This window comes from Heteronotia binoei, chromosome 9 (assembly GCF_032191835.1).
Source record: "Heteronotia binoei isolate CCM8104 ecotype False Entrance Well chromosome 9, APGP_CSIRO_Hbin_v1, whole genome shotgun sequence".
In the NCBI taxonomy this organism is placed as follows: Eukaryota; Metazoa; Chordata; class Lepidosauria; order Squamata; family Gekkonidae; genus Heteronotia; species Heteronotia binoei.
Genome location: NC_083231.1, coordinates 65843040 through 65865872, shown reverse-complemented (window position 1 = coordinate 65865872; position 22833 = coordinate 65843040).

The following is a 22833-nucleotide window of genomic DNA, read 5'->3' as shown; positions in this document are numbered from 1 at the left end:
CACTGCTTTCCTATAAACAATGTTTTAATCCATGAAATGTCTACAAGAACAGGACAAAACTTTTAATGTGTGAAGAAAAACAAGCACATATACAGTGTTTAGCATAGGGTTGCCAACTGTGACTTGGAAAATTTCTGGAGATTTGGGGTTGTGTCAGGAAGAGCTGAGTTTGGGGAGGGAAGAATGCTTAGTGGCAATGCTTCCTGGTTTCATTCATAAAATGAACATGCATTGGCTGTTTCTTACAAACAGATGTATGCATGTACAAGCAAGGTATACAACAACAGCAATCACTTGAGAACTAGAGATGCTATCCTCCAGGAGGGGCCTGGAGATCACCTGGAATTGCACTGGATCTCCATATTACAACGACCAGTCCCCATGGAGAAAATTGCAGCTTTGGAGGATAGGCTTTATGGTCTTATACCCCACTGAGGTCCCTCCACTCCTCAAATGCCACCCTCCATGAGCTCCACCCCTTGATCTCCAGGAATTGCACAGTCCAGAGTTGGCAGGCTTACTGGCAACTGTAAATTCAGCAATCTGCCAGAGGGTCAAGTAGAACTTGATTAATAAGGCCTGGTATTTTGTTTGTATGTAATGTGGGGTTTTTAACATTTTACATTTTTAATAGTTGTATTTTTACATGTTTATGACTATGTGGCATTGCTCTATATAGTCATGTTTAAAGTTTTAAGCCATCTTGACAGACTTTAAGCCCATGTTCTGGATATAAATATAATAAATAAATCTATTCAGTAATAAACTGTGGTAGTGTTCAGGGTTGCAAGAACCTATTATGGTAATTTTCTAAATTAGGATAGAAATGTGCAAACGGTAGGTTAAATACAGATGTAAGCACCAGCATGTACAATAAGAGAGAATTATTAGCGGTTTTGTGACTAAAAGGTCAAACACAAAGAAATTTAAAAGTCTTGAGTTATGCATGACTTTTAACACAGAGAATCCTTGTTTTATAGCTCTTAAACCTAATTTAGAGTAAGTGTATAAAGCAGCTTCTTTTGCTCCAAGTTGTAGGCTGTAGAACACAAAGAAAAAGGCTAAAAAAAAAAAATCTTCCCCCTGTCATGCAAACTAATGCTCTAGGGCAGCTTTGCAATCTACAAAGCCTATTGTAGCTTTTAAAAGCCAAAAAGAATAAGCCCTCTATGATGGACTGCACTTTAAAATCTCAGAAGTGCTGTGTAGACAGGTAATGGTCTATGAAGAATTTATTCCTCATAGAGCCAGAGAGCCTTGAATGACAGGCTGCTCCAAGAGATCATGGTTAGGATCAGTTGAGCAGAGAAAGACCTTACAGCTGAGTGCTTAGGAGAGGACAGTTTGAATTCAGCCTTGACTGAGAGCAGTTTAACACAGATGGAGTACTGGGGAGGTTGGCAAAGAAGAGTGGGTGTTTAGCTAAAGACTAAGGGGGTAGGTTTTCTAGAGAGAGAAGAATTTCCCTACCCAGTTAAAACAAGAAAATAGCCACGAAGAGTGGAAAAATCCCTGGTCTGGTGAGGTTAGAGATTGCCTTTTGAAATCAGAAGGGTCAGTAAAGCTCAAGAAGAGTAGTGGTGTGTTTAGTGAAGGAGTCTGGGTACAGAAAGTATCCTAGCCTTTCTAGAAATTAAAAGAGTCAGTGAATACTCAAAGAAAGTGCACTGGTGTGTTGAGGAAACACTACGGGGGAAGCCTCTAATTATAAAGATTCTAAGTGTGTGATCACATGAGCGATTTGACCTGGCCAAGCCACACCTCCCCTCTGGATTTAATGTGTGCAATCACATGCACACATCTGCCCCCTGAGTCCTGCCCATACTTACCTTATTTTAGGATGGGCTGGGACTGGATTAAATAATTACTGGGAACTTCCCAGTAGCAAATACCTAAAGCACATGCAGGGCACGTTTTCCATTCTGAATGTCCAGGGCACATAATGCACATGCTCTGCATGCTCAGGAGCAGTCTGAATGCTCCTCTTGCACATGTGTAGCCCGTGCCTCTCCTGGCAGCAGGGTGGGGGCTGTGTGATTGCCACAGATGCATCAAAGAGCACTGGCTTTTTCAAAGCTGGGATACTGCCGTGCCAATTCCCAACGTGATCCCAACCACTGTCTCTGTGAAAAGCTGAAGAAATTCTCAATAGCTCAAAGCATATGAACTGAAGTCTGTGCAGAGTTGTGTATTGAGTTAATGCAATAATTCTACCCCTGATTTCACCTGGCCTTTTCCCATCTATGTTGAATAAAATATTTTTGAACGTAAAAGGCTGCAAGTGTCATTTCAGTGGTTTAAGTTGAAGGCCGATCTCAACCTTTCTCCCAGGCTCCTGGACTGAGCCAGCAGCAAAATCTCAGACTGTGACAAAATGGGACAGCCATTGTTCTTCAGGGAAGACGATAATAGATAAAAGGGCAGCTCAGTCAGAAAGAGAGAAAAATTGAGAGTGTATCTTACCTCTGAGAGAGGTGTTAGATTCACTAGTATGATGTAGTCATGAATCTATCTATTAGGCAGCAGAGTGTGGTGGGAGCTTACACATATCAGCAGCTTGGTACAGTGTGTTTGTGTGTGCTATCAAAGATACAAACTTACACTGAGCCAATTGTCAGTTTCAAACTAATAAGAGCTCTTTGTTAAGGAACTCCATTCTACCATTAGTATAAGTGAGAGATAGGGATAGAATCTATTCTAATTAGCAATGGATGGATGCAGATGTAGAATGCATGTCATTGAATAATAGCGTTGACAAAAATGTCAGGAGGAATGGGACCCTATTTACGAATGGGTTAAAAGTAAAGGTTTTGGTATGGAGTAATAATACTGTTTTCTTTCTTTCTAAAATCCTCTTCATCTCCCTGTGTGTATGGTGGGTGGTTGTAGTATGGGTCATGGTTGTATCCTGTTGTACCTCGTACAGATCTGTTTAGAATGTATTGTGATTTCTGGAATGTATTATGTGCGAGGGCTTGGGACTGTATTTGGTAAGTTTGTGGGTTTGAGTGTATTTGTTTTTGTTTGTGTTTGTTGGTAATTGTTTTATAATAAAAAACTTTTTCACAAAAAAAAAAGAATAATAGCGTTGGAAGGTACCTCCAGAGTCATCTAGTCCAACCCCCTGCACAATGCAGGAAATTCACAAATTGCTCCCCTCCACACACACATACAAAGTGTCCCCTGTTCCATGCTCAGAAGATGGCAGAAAACTTCCAGAATCCCTGGCCAAACTGGCCTGCAGAAAAATTGCTTCCTGATCCTAAAGTGATGAGCAGCAGTTCCCTGGACATGTAAGAAACAGCCATAAGAACTAAGTACTGATGCAACCCTTCAGCATCCATGGTGCCAAAGATGGAGGCCGTGTTCTTTCTTGGGGGAAGGTGTGTGTGAGAGAGAGATGGAAGGAAATAAGTCTCTTCCCTAAGAATTCGGCCCCCACCCGAGTGGCCGATCAGCCGCTATAGGCTGGGGGCCGTCCATTGCCTCCCCTCAAGGATGGAGACAGTGGACTCTTCCTCAGGGTGATTGGGGGCATGGGCAGCCTTATAAGGCCGGCCCCGCCCCCTGTGGCGCAGTTTGAAAGCTGCTCTCGGGAGGAACAGCACAGTTGCACATCAGCTGTGTGGGCCGGGTGGCTTCGAGCGGTGCATCTTGGGAGAGTTCGTTCCCGGTGGTGTTGGGTGGATGGCGCACATCAGCTGTGCAGTCTGGGTGTCTGGCACGTTCATTTGCAGCGCCTTGGGCGGCTTCATCCCCAGCGTCGCGGGTTGTTAGGCTCCGGAGCGGCACACAGTAACGTTGGTCGTGGAAGGTTCCCCCCACATCGTCTGGATTGACGGGGCCCTGGGCGGGACGCTAATCAGTGCAACGGTGGGGCCTGGGATGGAGCTTGGAGGACGCTGATACGGGGGCCTTCTGGGTGGCGTTGTAGGCTGGTTTGAGCTCCCCCTGTTATCAAGGGGGTGGTGCCCTCTGCGTCCTGCTGTAGGGGGGCTATTAACAGTGAGTGCTTCTAGTAGTAGGAGGTCAGGCTTAATTTGGGGCTGTGACTAAGGAACAGATATGGGGCCTAAAAAAGGACAAGGCCCTTTCAAAGGGAAGCAGCCTGCTAAGAGGCCCCTTAAAGGCCTCTTCCTGTTCAGCCCCCAGCTGATGAAGGGGATGATGTGAGAACGCGGCAGGCCATTTTAGACCGCCTGGCCGTTTTGGAGGGGGGGAAAGGGGTGGCAGTGTCGCTTGTATATGAGAGAAGTGACAGCTTATAGCACATGCTGGAGAGTGAAACTAATGCTAGAGGCTAGATCATCTAGATGACAGGAGGTGGCTGGGTGCCAGGGATATTGCATCAGCCAGCACAGTCATGACACAGCAAGTTGCTGATTGGCAGCTCAATGTATAAATGTACAGAGACACTTTGGTGTGTGTGGGTTAATGAAGTTGGAGTGCAGCGGAGCATATTGTCGGAGTGGAGAGTGATTGGTGTGTAAATAAATGTATATAGTGGTTTTACAACTACTGTGTGCAACCTTCATTCTTGCGTCACTAAGGATCACCCTCTTGGGCTCTAAGCTCATTGACAGGCAGACCCATTGCATAGATTCGCAGGGCTTAAAGGTTCCGGTAGGGCCGCCATGATATCCTTTCAAAAAAAGGTGCTCGCTCAGCTTTCTGCCTTACAGGGTGGCGAAGGTGGCAGTATGAGTGAGGTGGTGTCATTGGACGAAGAGCAGCGAGAGGAGCCTGAAGCAGTTGCAGTGGTGCCTCTTGATGTGGAAGGTAAGTCACCGGCCCAGCAGCAGGGGATGGTGTGGCCTTGGGGCCCCTGGGGCCCAGTTGTGGCACCAGGTTCAAGGGCGCGGGGATGTCCCGGCTACAGGGTTGCCCTATGTGGGCAGGGGCCCGTCCACAAGTCACCAAGCGTCATTGGGTTTGACACCTAATCAGTGCGGCAGTCCACTTACTTTTTCTGGCCAGGGCGGGGTCTGGTCACCTTGGGCCTCATCTTCATCTGGAGGAGGGCTGGCTGGAACTCTGGGGGCAGTAGGGCCTGCTATGGCGGGAGGTGTTTTACCTTGGAGATGGAAGCAAGCTGCTTCTTTGCCTCCAACCTGGTCCCCACAACAGTGGGGGAGTTGGGGATTTCCATCTCATCCCCCAGTCCCTTAAAGTACAATGGCTTTTCATGCGCTGCCCTTCGGAGATCCAGCTATGCCACTAGGTGATCATCTTACACTGGCAACTAGGGAGAAGATATTAAAAGGGGAACATGTAGACTTTTTCAGACTTTTATACAGGGAGTTGGAGAAGAAGTCCAAGGAGGATAAAGAGAAGGATAAAGAGGACAAAAAGGATAAAGAGAAGTTGAAGCGGAGAAAGGTGGATAGGTCATGGTCGAATTGGCTACCAGGATTTCTCATATACGCTGGGGTTATTGCCAGGGCCCAGCCATGGAGGGCAGCTCCCATCTTCCAGTATTGTGATATTATTTATCAGGCATACAATGATTTTACGGGGGGGGGGGGGGCGTGGCTGCAATATGATGAGGAATTCCGTATGCGAGCAGCTGTTAATCCCGGGCTTCCTTGGGACCAGATCAATCAGCAGCTTTGGCTGCAGTTTATGGCACCGGCAAAACCAAATGCGGGAGATAGATCTTGTTCAGAAGACAGTTCATTCTGCTGGCACCTGGGGATCCCGTCACTTGGAGTTGTCCACATCCCAGGCTGTACGGCTTAGGGGATGGTGGAGCTCAGGTGAATGGGATCTTGTGCCTGGCCGGCCAGGTCTGAGCCATTGGGTTGGCTCACACCCGGGGCCTGGGGCTCACCCAGTTTCGGGTTAAGGAGGTGGTCTGATACTCACCCCTGGCTTGACCTGTCCCCACTGTTTTGCCCTTGCCGTTGAGTAGAGTTAAATAAAGTGTCCCTTTAATCCATACCTGTGTCTGTCTCGTTATTCCGACTGGGGGGGGGGGGCAATAGCATTCTGCTTCAAAGGCATAGTATCAGATAGCAGAAGAAGATGCCCTGTGCCCTGACCCCTTCTGCCTATCTAAGTCTATGATGTTGCCTCTGAAGGCTGAAACAGGAGACAATATATAGTCCTCCACTTCTAACAGGAGGGAAATAGAAAGATGTGTGTCATACCCTATAACTCTGTCACTTCAAAGGGCAAGGGGCAGCTTACGTGTCCTTAAGAGCTGTCTCTCCCTGCAAGCTGAAACATAGCATGTCAAGAAGGATGCTAGACTTCCCAGATGTAATGTAAGGGAGCATTTAGCTATGCAGTCTCTACCCCCCACACTTAATCAAGTGAGATTGGTACAGACGAACTGCTTGGTCTGAACATGTGGGTCATTTGAGAGTCACTTCCCATTGGATGTTTAATAGTTGCTTTTGGTAGGTTCAGTGATACTTGCAAATCTGAGAGGCTGTTGTTAATGGCCAAACATGTAGGAAATCTGGCATAACTTCATAAACATTTACTGTTCATGAAAATATTGTGATGGTCTATTTTAAAAGCAGTGTATCATTTTATATTAAGGAAGCAGCCCAGTTTATCCATAGGTGAGATGAGGCAGACCTCAGCCGATAGAGTTGGAGGTACCTCCCTCTCTACTTCCGTGGTCCTTTTTTGCTACTCCTGAAAGTCAGTAAACCAAATATTTGTCTCCTCTCTCCCTGTCATCTCTAAAACCAATGCAGTAAGCCATGCATGCCTTCTAGGACTTCCCAAACTTCCTTCCTCTTACAAGAGCATCAACTTGCGGTTTTCATTATGATAAGAAGCAGTCTTATAGAGCATATGTGGCTTGCTGCATTAGCTTTTCTGGCTCCTTGGGTAGCAGGCAAGGGAAGGCAGGCACAAAGGCAGGAAGGGCAGACACGCACATTAAAAATAGTTTGAGATGTCTGTTTTAAGTAAGGATGCATGAACTCCTGCTTGCATTATTCACCCATTGCAATTATTCCCCCAATCCATCAATGATCATATCAAATGATCACCAAGCTAATCATCTGAATTCTCTGGATGGCTGCATGTCTGGCAGAACAACACACAGGCACACACAATCAGATTCTACACATGCTCTCTGTGTCATGCACACATAGTTTAGTAAAGAAACGCAAGAACTGTATTTTTCTCCATAGCTGTTTGCTCATCAGGATTTTCTTCTTATTTGGAGCTCCATTTCTGCAATGGAATGCTCTCCACCAAGTGAATTTCTTCCATTTCTGGGCTTTGTTTCTGCATCCCCATCACCCACCCACTGTGCATTGCTACATTATGAGGTTCTTCCCATTTAGGAGCTCCATTTCTGCAGCTTCTCACCATCACCACCACCCATACTGTGAATCCCTACTGTGTAGCTGCCAACCAGTTTGCAAGGGATTTTGTGACTTTCACTGCAGAAGCAAAATAATCCTAAAATTGGCTTTCCGTAATCACCCCCACACCCCCAGTTTCACATGGTAATTCTGCCTGACAGACTCATTCATGGCAAAGCTTGCAACATTCCTAGTGTTAAGAGACACCAATGGAAGTAGCTTAGTGGACAGATGTCTGTGAAGCCAGTGAACCTGAAGCTTTTTATTTTGTCCTCTGGTTTTGATTATTATTGTTTTGTTTTGCTGCCATCCAGATTTTGAAACTGTAACACTTAGAATTCTATGGATTAACATTCTTCATTGTGAGAAGAATCACTTTGCCATTTCTGATGAGATTGTTTTTCCTTCATACTGAAAATGATATTTTTATAGTCTCAGTAGGCAAATGCTAGACTAGTAAGGAAGACACAGACTCCAGAATTTCAACTGAAATTTATTGAAAGAAAGTAGAAACTATAATGTTTTACAGATTGCAGCTGCCTTTCAGGTTTTTGTGGGTGTTGCAGCAGTACTGATGATCATGCTATCGATGCAATAAATTCACATGCACATTTCCCCCTCTATTTTCCCCTGTCATGGTTCCACTGTTCACATTCACACTGAGGAATGATTTTTCAGAGTCTGGAGAGGGGGGGGATATACTGAAGCATTGCAGTGTTTCAGCAGTCCCTGTTAAAGTATATTCCCCACCCATCACACTTCCAGGACCAGCCTGCCTCAGTCTCCAGCTTCTGTGCCCTTTCTCTGTGGGAGAAGATTCATGAAAGTCCCTCCTCATTCTGGTTCCCTTTTCTGGGCCTTACTTCAGAGTTAAGTGGTGTCACTTGATGCAGCTGTCAGTGTTACCCAAGCCTGCCCAGGAACACATGGCCAGAGCATAACATACCCTTTCTGGTGTACTTAGTGCAAAAAGACACTGCATCATTCTTCACTTCAAATATTCTTTCACTCAGCTGGTAAATCAATACATGCTGGCAGGCTTTTTTAATTTTTTCCCTAACCATCTCCAGTCTTTGATAAATACATTATCAAGATTCTTTCTAACATTTCAGTCCAAAGATCTTAATTCCACACTATCATTCATATTTCTCTCCCTCCCACCCCATGGTTATATTCTGTGAAACTGGACACTCTTTTCCAAGATCCAGCAGATATGTTGGCATATCAAAGAAGATACATTTACACAGCCCATGACCTTATACCTCTATATGAAGATTCCAGTTCCAGATGATATATACATTAGTAGCCTTATTGTATCTTCTGTAAAACAAACGTCTTCTTCTTCACAGAACGTGATGCCCTTGTTGATTTCCCAAGGCAAAGCACTCCAAAGGTGTTTCTGATTCTGTTTATTCATGCTGTCATCTCCTTGTCTTTCAGAAGGATGTTCACAAATTCATGCTTTTCCATTGATTAAAATCAATTTTACTTCAAGATAGAGTCCATCTGTATTTCAAGCTTCATGAAGCAGGGGTATCATGTTGTCAGGTCGATGTTAATGCTAACAGTTGAATGCCAATATCACTTTTCCCTATTAGGCTCTGTGCTACTGCTCACCTGTCTTGCAATTTTTATAAAAGCCTTAAGTCTGTCCCATGATTTTATATGGCTGTACTAGAAAAGGTTACTGCTGCATAAGGGAACAGGTGGAAACCATGCTACTACAGCTTCAGTCAAAGCTATTATTTCAATTTAAACATAAAGGTGTGACTGATGTGCAGATATATCTTTTCCTAAGCAGAGCATCAGGAATATCATATTTACCAAGAATCCAACTAAAGAATTATAAAGAAAAGCTGCTTTGCAATTTCCACATTCTGAAGGCGTTAATGAAATATCATTGTCCAGAAATAGATATATGTGGACTGAAACTTTTTAAAATTTCAGGAATGCTTGAAGTGTTTGAGGACTATTTTAAACCATCAGTGGTGGAAATTGGGCAGAGTTCCAAAATTACGGACATTGAAAAAGTAATAAGGTGTTAACTACCCATTATAAAAGATATTGATTTTTCTCTTCCATGAACGTATTTTGTAGCACCGTGATGCGATTCACCTTGATGTAACTAATTTTCAGTAATAAAAACAAATAGAGAGTGGCAACTTTATAATGGGCTGTGGTAAATTTAGGGCTAAAATGAAAGTCACTCTTAATAAAAGAAAGTGTGATTTTGGCCTTCAGCTCTACTCAGAGGGAAACTATATGGCCTTTGAAAAGGAAATGGGATGATGCTGGATATTACTAAAGTGCTATGCATCTTGATCCCACAATTATGCTGGCATCAAGGTTTATAGCTGGTGTGGAAATTAAGCTGCCATTTAACTGAAATACTTGAATGTAAGGGTATGGGACCCTGAAATGAAAGATTTTCCCAAGCCATCCACCTATTGGTAAGGTTACAACACTTCTTTTCTTGTACATTGGTTCAGCATTTGTAGCAATGAGATTCGTTCCACATTTTTTGCCTCACTTTTATTTGCTTCCATTTAGGATGGGGTACAAGAATTAAACCAGACAATATTTTGATCCAAACCAGTGGTTATGAACACCAAATGCAGAGGCAATATTAGTAATGCAGAGGGTAGAATTGCCTAACACATCATCACAAAGGCAGTCAGTGCTGGCCGGATGTTAGATTGTAAACAGAACAAATGTTTCGGTTTCCTGCAGTGCAGGATCATAACTGCTTGAGCCACTAGATGCCTTTTTGTATTCCCCATATAATACCATATTGCACAAAGAATTCAACAAGGTAGAGTTACCTATGTATTTGCATGGCACGCTACACATGCACAGTGTACCATACAGGGGGGGAAAAACCAGGGAAATGAAGATTTCTAATGTATCCCTTCAGTTTTAAGCTAGTTACGTATTGGATTTGGACAGAGCACTGTGTTTAGCTGGAATGGAGACAGGCTTGGGAACCTGTGGAGGAGTACACTGTTGCTCTGGCAATCCAGTGCAGTTTAGCAGTTGTGTTGTTAAGGACTGTTTGCTTCTGCTATATTTCACTTGTATATTTATAAATAAGCAGATATGACAAAGATACCATAAAACTCTAGCATTCTACCTGTCTTTTATCTAGAGAAACTGTAGTCCCTGGACTTCACAACGTTTGGGGAATCTTAATAACAATCTAGTTGAACTGCATGCACAGCAGGAGCAGTATACAGATGAGAAGATTCTAATCAGCCCTCATCAAGACAACTGCAAACTCAACCCAGTGTTTGGGTTTCCTGCTGTCAGCTGATGAATGGGATAGCTATGTTTTTTATCTCCTTTCCAACATCTTCAGTCTCAAGACCACCATTTTAGGTTCTTGCCACCAACATTTCCACTAGATTTCATCCAGTATTTCAGGATGACAGATACGTTAACAGCAGCTGACTTCATCAAAAGTGCATTATTGCTTCAAAGCTGTACAGTCTACCCTGCAGGTCCTCAGTCTAAATGCCTGTAGAGTTTTAGGTCATTTTAAAACCTGCATTTGAGTAATGGTGTCATTTTCCTTGGGGAGGGGGGAAGCAAACAAGTCAGAAGAAGCAAAGGCCACACTGACAATCTAAAATAATTCTGTATTGCTATATTCACTGGTTGGCAATATAGACAATTAAATAATGGCCATAAACTCAGCATGGTGTCTATTTGAAGATTCATCTTATTTATTTATAAGACTGTGTGTTAAATTGCCATAAAACTGCTTAGTAGTTGTGTTTCACTTTTACATTTTGAGAGTATAGTGAGATATTATTGCCATAAATTTCTGCAGTGTAATTATACTTGTAAAACTTGCAGGTTGGATTCTTGCATACAATTAGGGCTTTTGATATCTATTGTGAGTTTATATGAATATTAAAATGAATATTTCAACCTAAGATCTTGAATTCAAATGAAATATTTTTTATCTACCTATAATAAATTCTGGCCTTTCTAATGTTATCTGCGTAGGAAAATATTCCCCTATGCTTAATTTTCTCACCTATATTATGTACATTATCACAGAAAAAAAATTAAATTACCAGATTCTCTGGAAATATCCAGTACAGAACTTAAAACTTTCCAATCTAGGGTTGCCAAGTCCAATTAAAGAAAAATCTGGGGACTTTGGGGGTGGAGCCAGGAGACTTTGGGGTGGAGCCAGGAGACATTGGGGGTGGAGCCAAGAACAAGGATGTGACAAGCATAATTGAACTCCAAGGGAGTTCTTGCCATCACATTTAAAGAGACAGCACACCTTTTAAAATGCCTTTCTTCCATAGGAAATAATTAAGGACAGGGGCACCATATTTTGGGGCTCATAGAATTGGACCCTCTGGTCCAATCGTTTTGAAACTTGGGGGTTATTTTGGGGAGAGGAACTCGATGCTATACTAAAAATTTGGTGCCTCTACCTCAAAAAATAGCCTCCCCCAGAGCCCCCAATACCCACGGATCAATTTCCTATTATTCCCTATGGGAAGCATTCTCCATAGGGAATAATAGAGTGCCTAGTAGACATTTCCCTCCCCCCCATGCTTTCTAAAGTGGGGGAGGGCCTCCAAACCTGGGAATCCCCTGCCCCCTCCCTCTCACACACACACACTTACCAGATCTTCCTCTGGACAACTCTACTTCCTGTGAAAACGAAAGCAAAAGAAAGGGAGGGGCCGTTCTCAGAAGCCCTTTCTGCTTCCTGCTTCCTGCCCAGCCTTAAAGGGGCAGACATTTTGCAAACGGCTCAGGAGCTCTACAACATGAAGCCTAAAGGTATGTTCTCCCCCCCCCTCCACCCCCCACCCCCGCTTCCAGAGTTTTGAAGAGCGGGAGATGAGGCTGCGAACCCAGAAGTCTCCCGCCAGAGCGGGAGGTTTGGGAAGCCTATTCCAATCACACACACACACATTTACCTTTAGTCAATCAAACAGACAGTGACGTTTTCCTTGGCACATAGCATGTTTAACTCTTATATCTGTGAAAGTTTGACAAAGCAGCATTTACAAAAAAAAGGTACCTTTAAGGGTAAAATTACTTGAGACATAGGAACCTTATCAGATCTCCCCTGTATTCCATTTCCCCCCTCAATTTTGTCTGTGGTGGCGTATTTACATTTTTTCTACATCAAGACTAATAGCAACTTTGGGAAAAACATTTTAGATGCCATTGAAATGACTGTGAAGAAGAACTAGAAGAAGAAGGCATGTGACATTGTTTGCATCCAGTACTTCATAACAATTTCCTGCAGTACTTCATTTAAAGTGGGCCTTAAACTGCTGCATGTGCAATAGCAAACTAGCAATCCAAAACACATGTTGTGTGGCACAGGAATATTGTGGACAAAGGGGACCTGATAGATGTTGTTTACCTTGACTTCCAGAAAGCTTTCGATAAAGTTCCTCATCAAAGACTCCTTAGTAAGCTTGAGAGTCATGGAGTAAAAGGACAGGTCCTCTTGTGGATCAAAAACTGGCTAATTAATAGGAAACAGAGAGTAAGTATAAATGGGCAATCTTCGCAGTGGAAGACGGTAAGCAGTGGGGTGCCGCAGGGCTCAGTACTGGGACCCAAGCTCTTGAGCTTGTTCACAAATGATTTGGAGTTGAGAGTAAGCAGTAAACTGGTTAAGTTTGCAGATGACACTAAATTGTTCAGGCTGGTATGAACCAGAGAGGATTGTGAGGCACTCCAAAGGGATCTGTTGAGGCTGGGTGAGTGGGCGTCAACATAGCAGATAAGGTTCAGTGTGGCCAAGTGCAAAGTAATGCACATTGGGGCCAAAAATTCCATCTACAAATACAAGTTGATGGGGTGTGAGCTAGCAGAGACTGACCAAGAGAGAGATCTTGGGATCTGAAAATGTCAAGACAGTGTGTGATTGCAATAAAAAAGGCAAATGCCATGCTGGGAATTATTAGGAAGGGAATTGAAAACAAATCAGCCAGTATCATAATGCCCTTGTATAAATTGATGGTGCGATCTCATTTGGAATACTGTGTACAATTCTGGTCACCACACCTCAAAAAGGATATTATAGCAATGGAAAAAGTTCAGAAAAGGGCAACTAGAATGAATAAAGGTTTGGAACACTTTCCCTATGAAGAAAGGTTAATACGCTTGGGGCTCTTTAAACTGGAGAAACATTGACTGCGAGGTGACATGGTGACATGATAGAGGTTTACAGGATTATGCATGGGATGGAGAAATTAGAGAAAGAAGTACTTTTCTCCCTTTCTCACAATACAAGAACTCTTGACCATTCAATGAAATTGCTGAGCATAGGGTTAGAACAGATAAGAACATAAGAACAAAAGAGAAGCCATGTTGGATCAGGCCAATGGCCCATCCAGTCCAACACTCTGTGTCACACAGTGGCCAATATATGTGTGTGTGTGTACACATATATTGGGGTGTGAGCTAGCAGAGGCTGGCTATGCTTGTAGCCGCCGCCACCTCCTATGGCAGTGAATTCCACATGTTAATCACCCTTTGGGTGAAGAACTACTTCCTTTTATCCATTTTAACCTGACTACTCAGCAATTTCATTGAATGCCCATGAGTTCTTGTATTGTGAGAAAAGGAGAAAAGTACTTCTTTCTCTATCCCATGCATTATCTTGTAAATCTCTATCATGTCACCCCGCAGTCAACATTTCTCCAAGCTAAAGAGCCCCAAGCTGATTTGTTTTCAATTCCCTTCCTAATAATTCCCAGCATGGCATTGGCCTTTTTTATTGCAATCGCACACTGTCTTGACATTTTCAGTGAGTTATCTACCATGACCCCAAGATCTCTCTCTTGGTCAGTCTCTGCCAGTTCACAACCCATCAACTTATTTGTAGCTGAGCTTCTTGGCCCCAATGTGCATTACTTTGCACTTGGCCACATTGAACCTCATCTGCCATGTTGACGCACACTCACCCAGCCTCAACAGATCCCTTTGGAGTGCCTTACAATCCTCTCTGGTTGTCACCAGAGTGCCTCACAATCCTTTCTGGTTCTCACCAGCCTGACCAATTTAGTGTCATCTGCAAACTTGGCCACTTCACTGCTTACTCCCAACTCCAGATCATTAATGAACAAGTTAAAGAGCATGGGACCCAATACTGAGCCCTGCGGCACCCCACACTGCTTACCATCCTCCACTGTGAAGACTGTCAATTTATATTCACTCTCGGCTTCCTATTAATTAGCCAGTTTTTGATCCACAAGAGGACCTGTCCTTTTACTCCATGACTCTCGAGCTTACTGAGGAGCCTTTGATGAGGAACTTTATCAAAAGCTTTCTGAAAATCAAGGTAAACAACATCTATTGGGTCCCCTTTGTCCACATGTTTGTTCACCCCCTCAAAGAACTGTAACAGGTTAGTGAGGCAAGATCTTCCATTACAGAACCCATGCTGAGTCTTCCTCAAAAACTTGTGTTCATCAATATGCTTACTCATTCTGTCCTTGATAATGGTTTCTACCAACTTTCCCGGTATTGAAGTCAGACTGACTGGCTTGTAATTTCCCGAATCTCCTCTGGAACCCTTTTTAAAGGTGACATTTGCTACCTTCTAGTCCTCAGGAATGGAGGCAGATTTCAATGAAAGATTACATATTTTTTTCAGAAGATCCACAAGTTCAACTTTGAGTTCTTTCAGAACTCTTGGATGTATGCCATCCGGACCTGGTTACTTATTAGTTTTTAATTCATCAATCAATTGTAGGACCTCCTCTCTTGTCACCTCAATCTGACTCAGGACTTTCACCACCTCTTCCAAAATTAGTGGTTCTGGAGCGGGCAAACACTTCTCATCTTCCACAGTGAAGACTGAGGCAAAAAAATGCATTCAGCTTCTCAGTCATTTCCCTATCCTCCTTCAGTAACCCTTTTACTCCTTGGTCATCCAAGGGTCCCACTGCCTCCCTGGTTGGTTTCCTGCTTCTAATATATTTGAAAAAAAATTTATTGTTGGTCTTTATGTTTTTTGCAATATAGTCCCTTTTTGCCTGCCTGATCACAGTCTTGCATTTGATTTGCCACAGCCTGTGTTCCCTTTTATTAATCTCATTTGGACTAGATTTCCACTGCTTAAAGGAGTCCTTCTTACCTTTTACAGCTTGCATTACTTTGTTTGTTAACCATGCAGGCCCTTTCTTATACATGTTTGTGCCTTTCCTAACTTGTGGTATATATTTTATCTGAGCTTCTAGGATTGTAGTTTTAAATAGCCTCCAAGCTTCCCGAAGGGTTTTGACTGTATTTACCTTTCCTTTCAGTTTCCTCTCACATGCCTCCTCATCTCAGAGAATTTAACACTTTAAAAGTTATCTGAGCTTCTAGGATTGTGCTGGTCTTTTGGGGCAACTCCCTATTTATACAAATGGTGAAATCAATAATGTTATGGTTACTGCTCCCAAGCAGTGCAATCACTTTTACATCTCTCACCAAGTCTTGGGCATTACTTAGGACCAAATCCAGGATTGCCCCACCCCTGGTAGGTTCTGTGACCATCTGCTCCATAGCACAGTCATTGAGAGCATCTAGAAACTCAGTCTCTTTCTCTCGACCTGAACACATATTGACCTAATCAATCTGCGGGTAGTTAAAATCACCCATTATTGTAGTTTTTACTTTTAGCCACTATGTTTAATCCTTCCATCATATTATAATCATCCTCTATCGTTTGATTTGGTGGGCGATAACAAACTCCCATAGTTAAATTTCCTTTTGGGCCCTCTATTTTGACCCAAAGCATTTCTAGAAGGGAATCTAGTTCTTTTACCTCAGTCTTACTGGACTGTATACCCTCTCTGACATACAGAGCCACCCCACCTCCAACCCTTCCCTCCCTATCCTTCCAATATAACATATCCAGGAATCACCATGTCCCACTGATTCTCCTCATTCCACCAAGTTTTTGAAATTCCCACAATGTCTATGTTTTCCCCCAACACTAAACATTCCAACTCACCAATTTTTCTTTGAACACTTCTAGCATTTGTATATATAAATAGACAAATAAAAAAGGAAGATAAAAGGAAGTACTTTTTCATTCAAAGGGTGATTAACATGTGGAATTCACTGCCACAGGACGTGGTGGTGGCTACAAGCATAGAGGGGTTTGGATAGAAATATGGAGCAGAGGTCCATCAGTGGCTATTAGCCACAGCATATTATTGGAACTGTCTGGGGCAGTGATGCTCTGTATTCTTGGTGCCTGTGGGGGAGGGCAAAGTGGAAGGGCTTCTAGCCCCACTTGTGAACCTCCTATTTTTGGCCACTGTGTGACACAGAGTGTTGGACTGGATGGGCCATTGGCCTGATCCAACATGGCTTCTCTTATGTTCTTATTGTGTTGTGTGGCACAGTGCTGCATATTTAGCAGCACTGCAAATGTAGCAACTGGCTTGAAATGAGATGCTGGGAACATGAATCATTACATGGGAAAGTTCCTTTTAACATTTAAATCAGGCTTCAGGTTTGAGAAATGATTCAGCAGGAAATAGGTTAACACCCTACACTGCTGCTCCAGTCTATATTGGAGCTTCCAAATTGAAACAAAAAGTTAAACTATTGTTGTTTCAAGGACTAGTCATTTCCCAAGAAAAAGGGAGAGTAGGCTCAACAGTGAGATCATAGGTGCAAAGAGGAAGGAGCCCTTGCTTGTTTTTTCTCCATCTTTGGCATTCTTGGACCAAGCACAGTCTGATTATATATAAGAAAGCCTTAACATGTTCAGACATGTGGGAGAGAAAGTCTTATTTTTATTGACTCTCTTTTCAACGTGAACACTGGCTTCTTTAACTCTCCTTGACATTCAAAATAACTCAAGGAAAATCAAGTGACAGTTACAAGGAACCATTATAGTTCGAATGATGCTTAAGATTGTTAGACAACTTGGATAGATTTATTCCACTACATCTGCACTGTCCTTGTTTCACTGTTCCTGAAGACAAAAAATGGGAGACTGATGGGAAATCTGCCTGTTTCAAGTCTCTTGTCCAAATCCATTGTGTATCACTAGGTCGTTACTCCAATGGGGACCAAAACAATGTTCCATTATTGATGCCATTTTCCATTATGGCATCACTTTAAGATCTTCCCTAAATAAACACACAAGATGTTTTCTAAGCCAAAAAAGATAGACCATTAAAAACAATGGTAGCCAGAGAAGGTTAACATGGATTGCAAATACATTTACATGCACACATTAAGCAGACATTTTGAACCAAATGAAATTAAATTAGATCTGGAGGAAGTGAATTCAGACCTTTAAATAAGCCAGCTAAGAGTTCAAAAGTTCAATATTAAGTTGAAATTTTTCCTTTCTTCAGATATCATAACAATTTCCTGCAGTACAAAGTACACAGACTGGGGACTTCCGAGGTTGGAAAATGCCGAGCTGAACTGCTTCTCAGAAGGGGAGCAGGCTGGAACTTCTGTTTGGGGTAATGGAAGGCAATCTAACGCCTACTGCCTACTTTTCTCAGTCAGAGATCAGTCCAAGATATGCACAGGAAACTTTGAGGAAATTTACCTTGGCTAAAAGGGAGTCCTAGGGGGGGCTCCTTTGAGGGGTCTCTGGAGACGAGTTGCATTTTCATCATCTGCAGAAGTTTCCAGAGTCATTTATTTGACATAAGCTCGACAGGATCCTAATCTTCTTTGATATTGCTAAACATCTAAAGCTATACAAGACCAGTGTTGATCTGGATAACTACAGAAAAGGTACAGATTGCTATCTTTCATTCCGGGACTATTAAAGTTAAACAAAATAAAATTAGAAGGTGGGAAATTGAAATCTAGAAAGCTTGGAAGAAGAAGGGGAGAAGGGGTAAAATTTGGACTTTGTAAATTTAAAGGACAGTGCTAAAAAGTGAAAAGGAATTTATTGTTTTTTTCTACTTGTGGTTTTGGAGAAAAAGCCCCATCGTCATAGATTTGCAGCTCCCACAGCCAACACAGGAAATATGTCAAGTATAGGAACAGCCAACACAGGAAATATGTCAACACAGGAAATAGCCGCCCTGAGCCTGCTTTGGCGGGGGAGGGCGGGGTATAAATAAAATTTTACATTACATTGCATTACAAGTATTATGAGATCTCTCTACCAGCGAAAATGGGATTTGGTGGCAAGCAAAGCAGGAAGTATTGGATGGAAAAGGGAAATCATTGAAGCAGCCAACCTACTCTAGGACTATAATATCATAGAAAAACATCGGCGGCCATTGCTAGGAGACTAAAATTTAAATAAAAATTTTTAAGTGTTCGGGACATTAAAAATTGGTGAAGCCGACAGAGGTGACATTATAAGGTAAAGACTATTGGACATTACTGTTAATAACCATTTTAGAAGCATCTAGAGGAAAAAGGAACAAAAAATTAAAGTGAAGCAGAACGTTGTGACCGCCATTTTGGAAAAAAATAAAAAATTAAAAAATTAATATCTGCACCCAGGAGGCTCTGAGGACAGCAAAATTAGGCTTATTGGAAAGAGCAAGCCTCACTCTTTTGAATCTGATAGTTGAAATTTAATTTTGTGAGGTCAAAATTTTTGGTGTTTTTACATGTCAGACCACCTTGTTAAAAATACAAGAAAAAGTGGCAGTTCATGACTGCAAATTGATGGAGACCCAGATACGTCTGAGAGGAGTACCTGAGGATGAAGAAACTGATTTGAAAGAATATATAATAAAAATAATTGCAGAATTTTTGGAGGAAGATTCTGAAGGAACTAGAAACATGTATGACTATATGTATAGAGTGAACTCACTATATGCAAAAAAAAAATAATCTACCAAGAGATGTGGTTATAAGATATATAACAAAAGAAATGGTGGGAAAAATATGAATAAAAACTTTGAAAAGACATTGATAGTGGGAGGCAGCAGAGTAAGAGTTATGAAGGAGTTGCCAAGACTAGTGATAAATGACAGAAGAGCATATAAGAAATTGACAGAAAAATTACGGGACAATGAAATGAGGTATAGATGGATAATAGAAGAAGAAGATATTGGATTTATATCCTGCCCTCCACTCCGAAGAGTCTCAGAGCGGCTCACAATCTCCTTTAACTTCCTCCCCCACAACAGATACCCTGTGAGGTGGGTGGGGCTGGAGAAGGCTCTCACAGCAGTTGCCTTTTGAAGGACAACCTCTGCCAGAGCTATGACTGACCCAAGGCCATGCTAGCAGGTGCAAGTGGAGGAGTGGGGAATCAGACCTGGTTCTCCCAGATAAGAGTCCGCACACTTAACCACTACACCAAACTGGCTTCTCTCTACCTGAAGTTTTGAGCTTTGAGCTCAAAAAAGGATTACAATTACAAGCAAAAAAGGATTACCATTACAAGCACACAAGAACTGCGTGGATTTTATAAAGAACATAAAGAATTTGCACCATGATGGATTACAAATTATTATCTTGGAATGTAAATGGACTAAATTCACCACAAAAAAGAAAGGCAATGTTTCATTGGATTAAAAAGCAAAATTGTAATATAGTTTGTTTACAAGAAGTACATATCAAACAAAAGGATTACAAATTTTTATGGAATAAGCAATTGGGACTAGAATTTCATTCATTGGCTGAACAGAAGAAAAGGGGAGTGATTTTTTATATTAAACAAGAATTGGACCTGAAATTAGTGTTTAAAGATAAAGCTGGAAGATTTGTTAGCAGTAGAAATAATATTAAATGCAAAAAAACCCGTTGTTACTGGGACTGTATGCACCAAATGGAGCAAAGGATGCTTTTTTAAAAGATATTATTCCACAATTCGATGGGAATAAACTTAATTTGTCATTGCTGGGCAGAATAGCTGCAATTAAAATGAATATTCTACCAAGAATAATGTATTTGTTTCAAACTATTCTGATTGTAAAAGACAGTAAACAATTTAATAGATGGCAAAGGAAAATCTCAGAGTTTGTGTGGACTGGGAAGAAACCAAGGATTAAAATGTAAATTTTAACAGATGCAAAAGAGAGAGGTGGATTCCAATTACCAGATTTAAAATTGTATCATGAAGCAGTTTGTTTAGTGTGGATAAAAGAATGGATGATGCTGTTAAACAAAAAACTCTTAGCGTTGGAAGGTCATGGAAATAAATTTGGCTGGCAAGCTTATATGTATTATGGGAATAAAAAGATGGATGTTTTTTTCTCTCACCATTATATAAGAAATAATTTGCTAAATACATGGATGAAATATAAGAAAAATGGAGATGAGAGAAAACCGTTATGGATAGTGCCAGCAGAAGTAATAAAAATAACAGCTGAGACGGGGGAAGAAAAGTGGTTGTCATATAATCAACTATTAAAAATACAAAGTGGAAAAATAGAATTGAAAACTGCTGAAAAGCTGAATAATAAATATGATTGGTTCCAAATGCAACAAATAAAGAGCTTGGTGGATAATGATATTAAAATGGAAGGAATAAGAAAAGAGCAAACAGAAATGGAAAAAGTTCTGCTTGGAGACAGTGAAAAATTAATTTCAAAACTATATAAATTACTTTTAAATGGTCTACGGAAGATGAAGTAGTGAAATCTCAAATGATTAAGTGGGCAATAAATGTAAATAAAGAAATACAGATGGAAACTTGGGAATATTTGTGGAAGAACTCTATGAAGCTTTCGACGTGTCATAGTATTAAAGAGAACTGTTTTAAAATGATGTATAGATGGTATATGACTCCTAAAAAGTTGGCAAAGATGAACAATAAGATGCCAGACAGATGTTGGAAATGTAAAAAACATGAAGGTTCTTTCTACCATATGTGGTGGACTTGTGAAAGAGCAAAAAAGTATTGGCAGATGATTCAACAAGAAATTTCTAGGATCTTGGGATATGAATTTAAGAAAATTGCAAAGACTTTTCTGTTGGGATTACAAATGGAAACATTTCCAAAAGAAGATAGAACTATAATTTTGTACTTGCCTTCAGCGGCTAGGACATTATATGTGCAGTTGTGGAAGCAAGAAAAAATACCAGAGAAATGGGATTGGATTGTAAAAGTTATGACATGGAGTAAAATGGACAAATTAACAAGAATTTTAAGAGACTATGACTTAGAAGTTTTTAAGATGGAGTGGGAAAAGTTCAGAAGATATGTAGAAAAAGAGTGGAAAATAAAAGGACATTGGACAATTTTTGATAATGATTAAGTCTTAGAAGGAAGAAGAATATAAATTTTTGTTTTTATTAAGTTAAGGGTACCTTTTAATATTAATATTATAAGTAAATAACACTGGCGGGGTCAAGTAACAGGAGGAGGGGTGGTTAGAAAGTAATATATGGGATAGACAAAAAGAAGTTATTAATGATGCAGGAATAAGATATTGTTACCATATGTTACTAAATAAAAATTGTTTTAATCAAAGTACACAGACTGTGGCTGGATTTCCACCCTTTGTAACTCTCAGACTTGAGTGGTTTATTCACCTCAATTTCTGCACATGGGGTGTCCAGTTAGAATGGGACTTTATTGTGCTTCAGCCTTTTTCCTATATTATTTTTCCCAACTTGAAATTGTCCAAGAGATACTATTTGGTCCAATGTACTCTGTAAGTATTAATTTCTTAAGATATGCAAACCCAAGACTGCATTGGAAAAGAGTTCAGTGAAAACTGAGACCTTTCCTGAAGTCTCTTTTGTTGGATTTTTAACATAAGAGAAAGGACAAGTAAAATGCGGATAGGTGTCCTTCTACCCATCTGTTTTTCTAACAGCTACCCCTTTCTTGAATTATTTATAACATTCCCAGCTAGACTGCTCCTTGTAGAGGGATGTCTGGCTCTCTCAAAGCTTGAAGGGCTTGCCTACAAAAAACAAGACCACCATTGTAGCTGGGTTGACACTGAATTCCACATAGCGTCTTCTACAAAAATTAATTTTCAAAATGGCATGGACTAACACACGTCCTGTCAAGGTCAAATGTGTTCCATAAGGGTTTCAAGTGAATGAGCTAAACCAGTAATACACAGTGCAGAACAGACTTATTGAGGGAATGGATGGATAGATGTATATATAATCAAGCACATATTTTATTAAAAACCTCAAGCTCCAGTTCCCCAGCAGGATTCCTGTTTTAATGTATGCAATGTATGCCAAGTATTTTGTTTAGACAAAGCACTGGAGGAGTCATGCAAAATTCCACCATCATTTTAATACCTACACTTGAGAACTGATTGATGTTGAAGCTCTCCTGTACTTCACATGAGCCATCTACTCTATGTGTGCTACAATTAATTCAGTGACAATGAGATACCACTGCACTATACTCTATAAATAAATTACTTTTATGATTAAAACACTAAATCAAAAATTAGTAAACACCAGCAAATGTTTTGATTACTTTGTGAAGTCTTTCCTGAAAAAGCATACGGCTTCTTTTAAATCATAGTGTACTCTCAGTAAATTTATAACAATAAATGTTATGACAAGGGTATCCAGTATATCATTCATATCAATGCAAATGGGT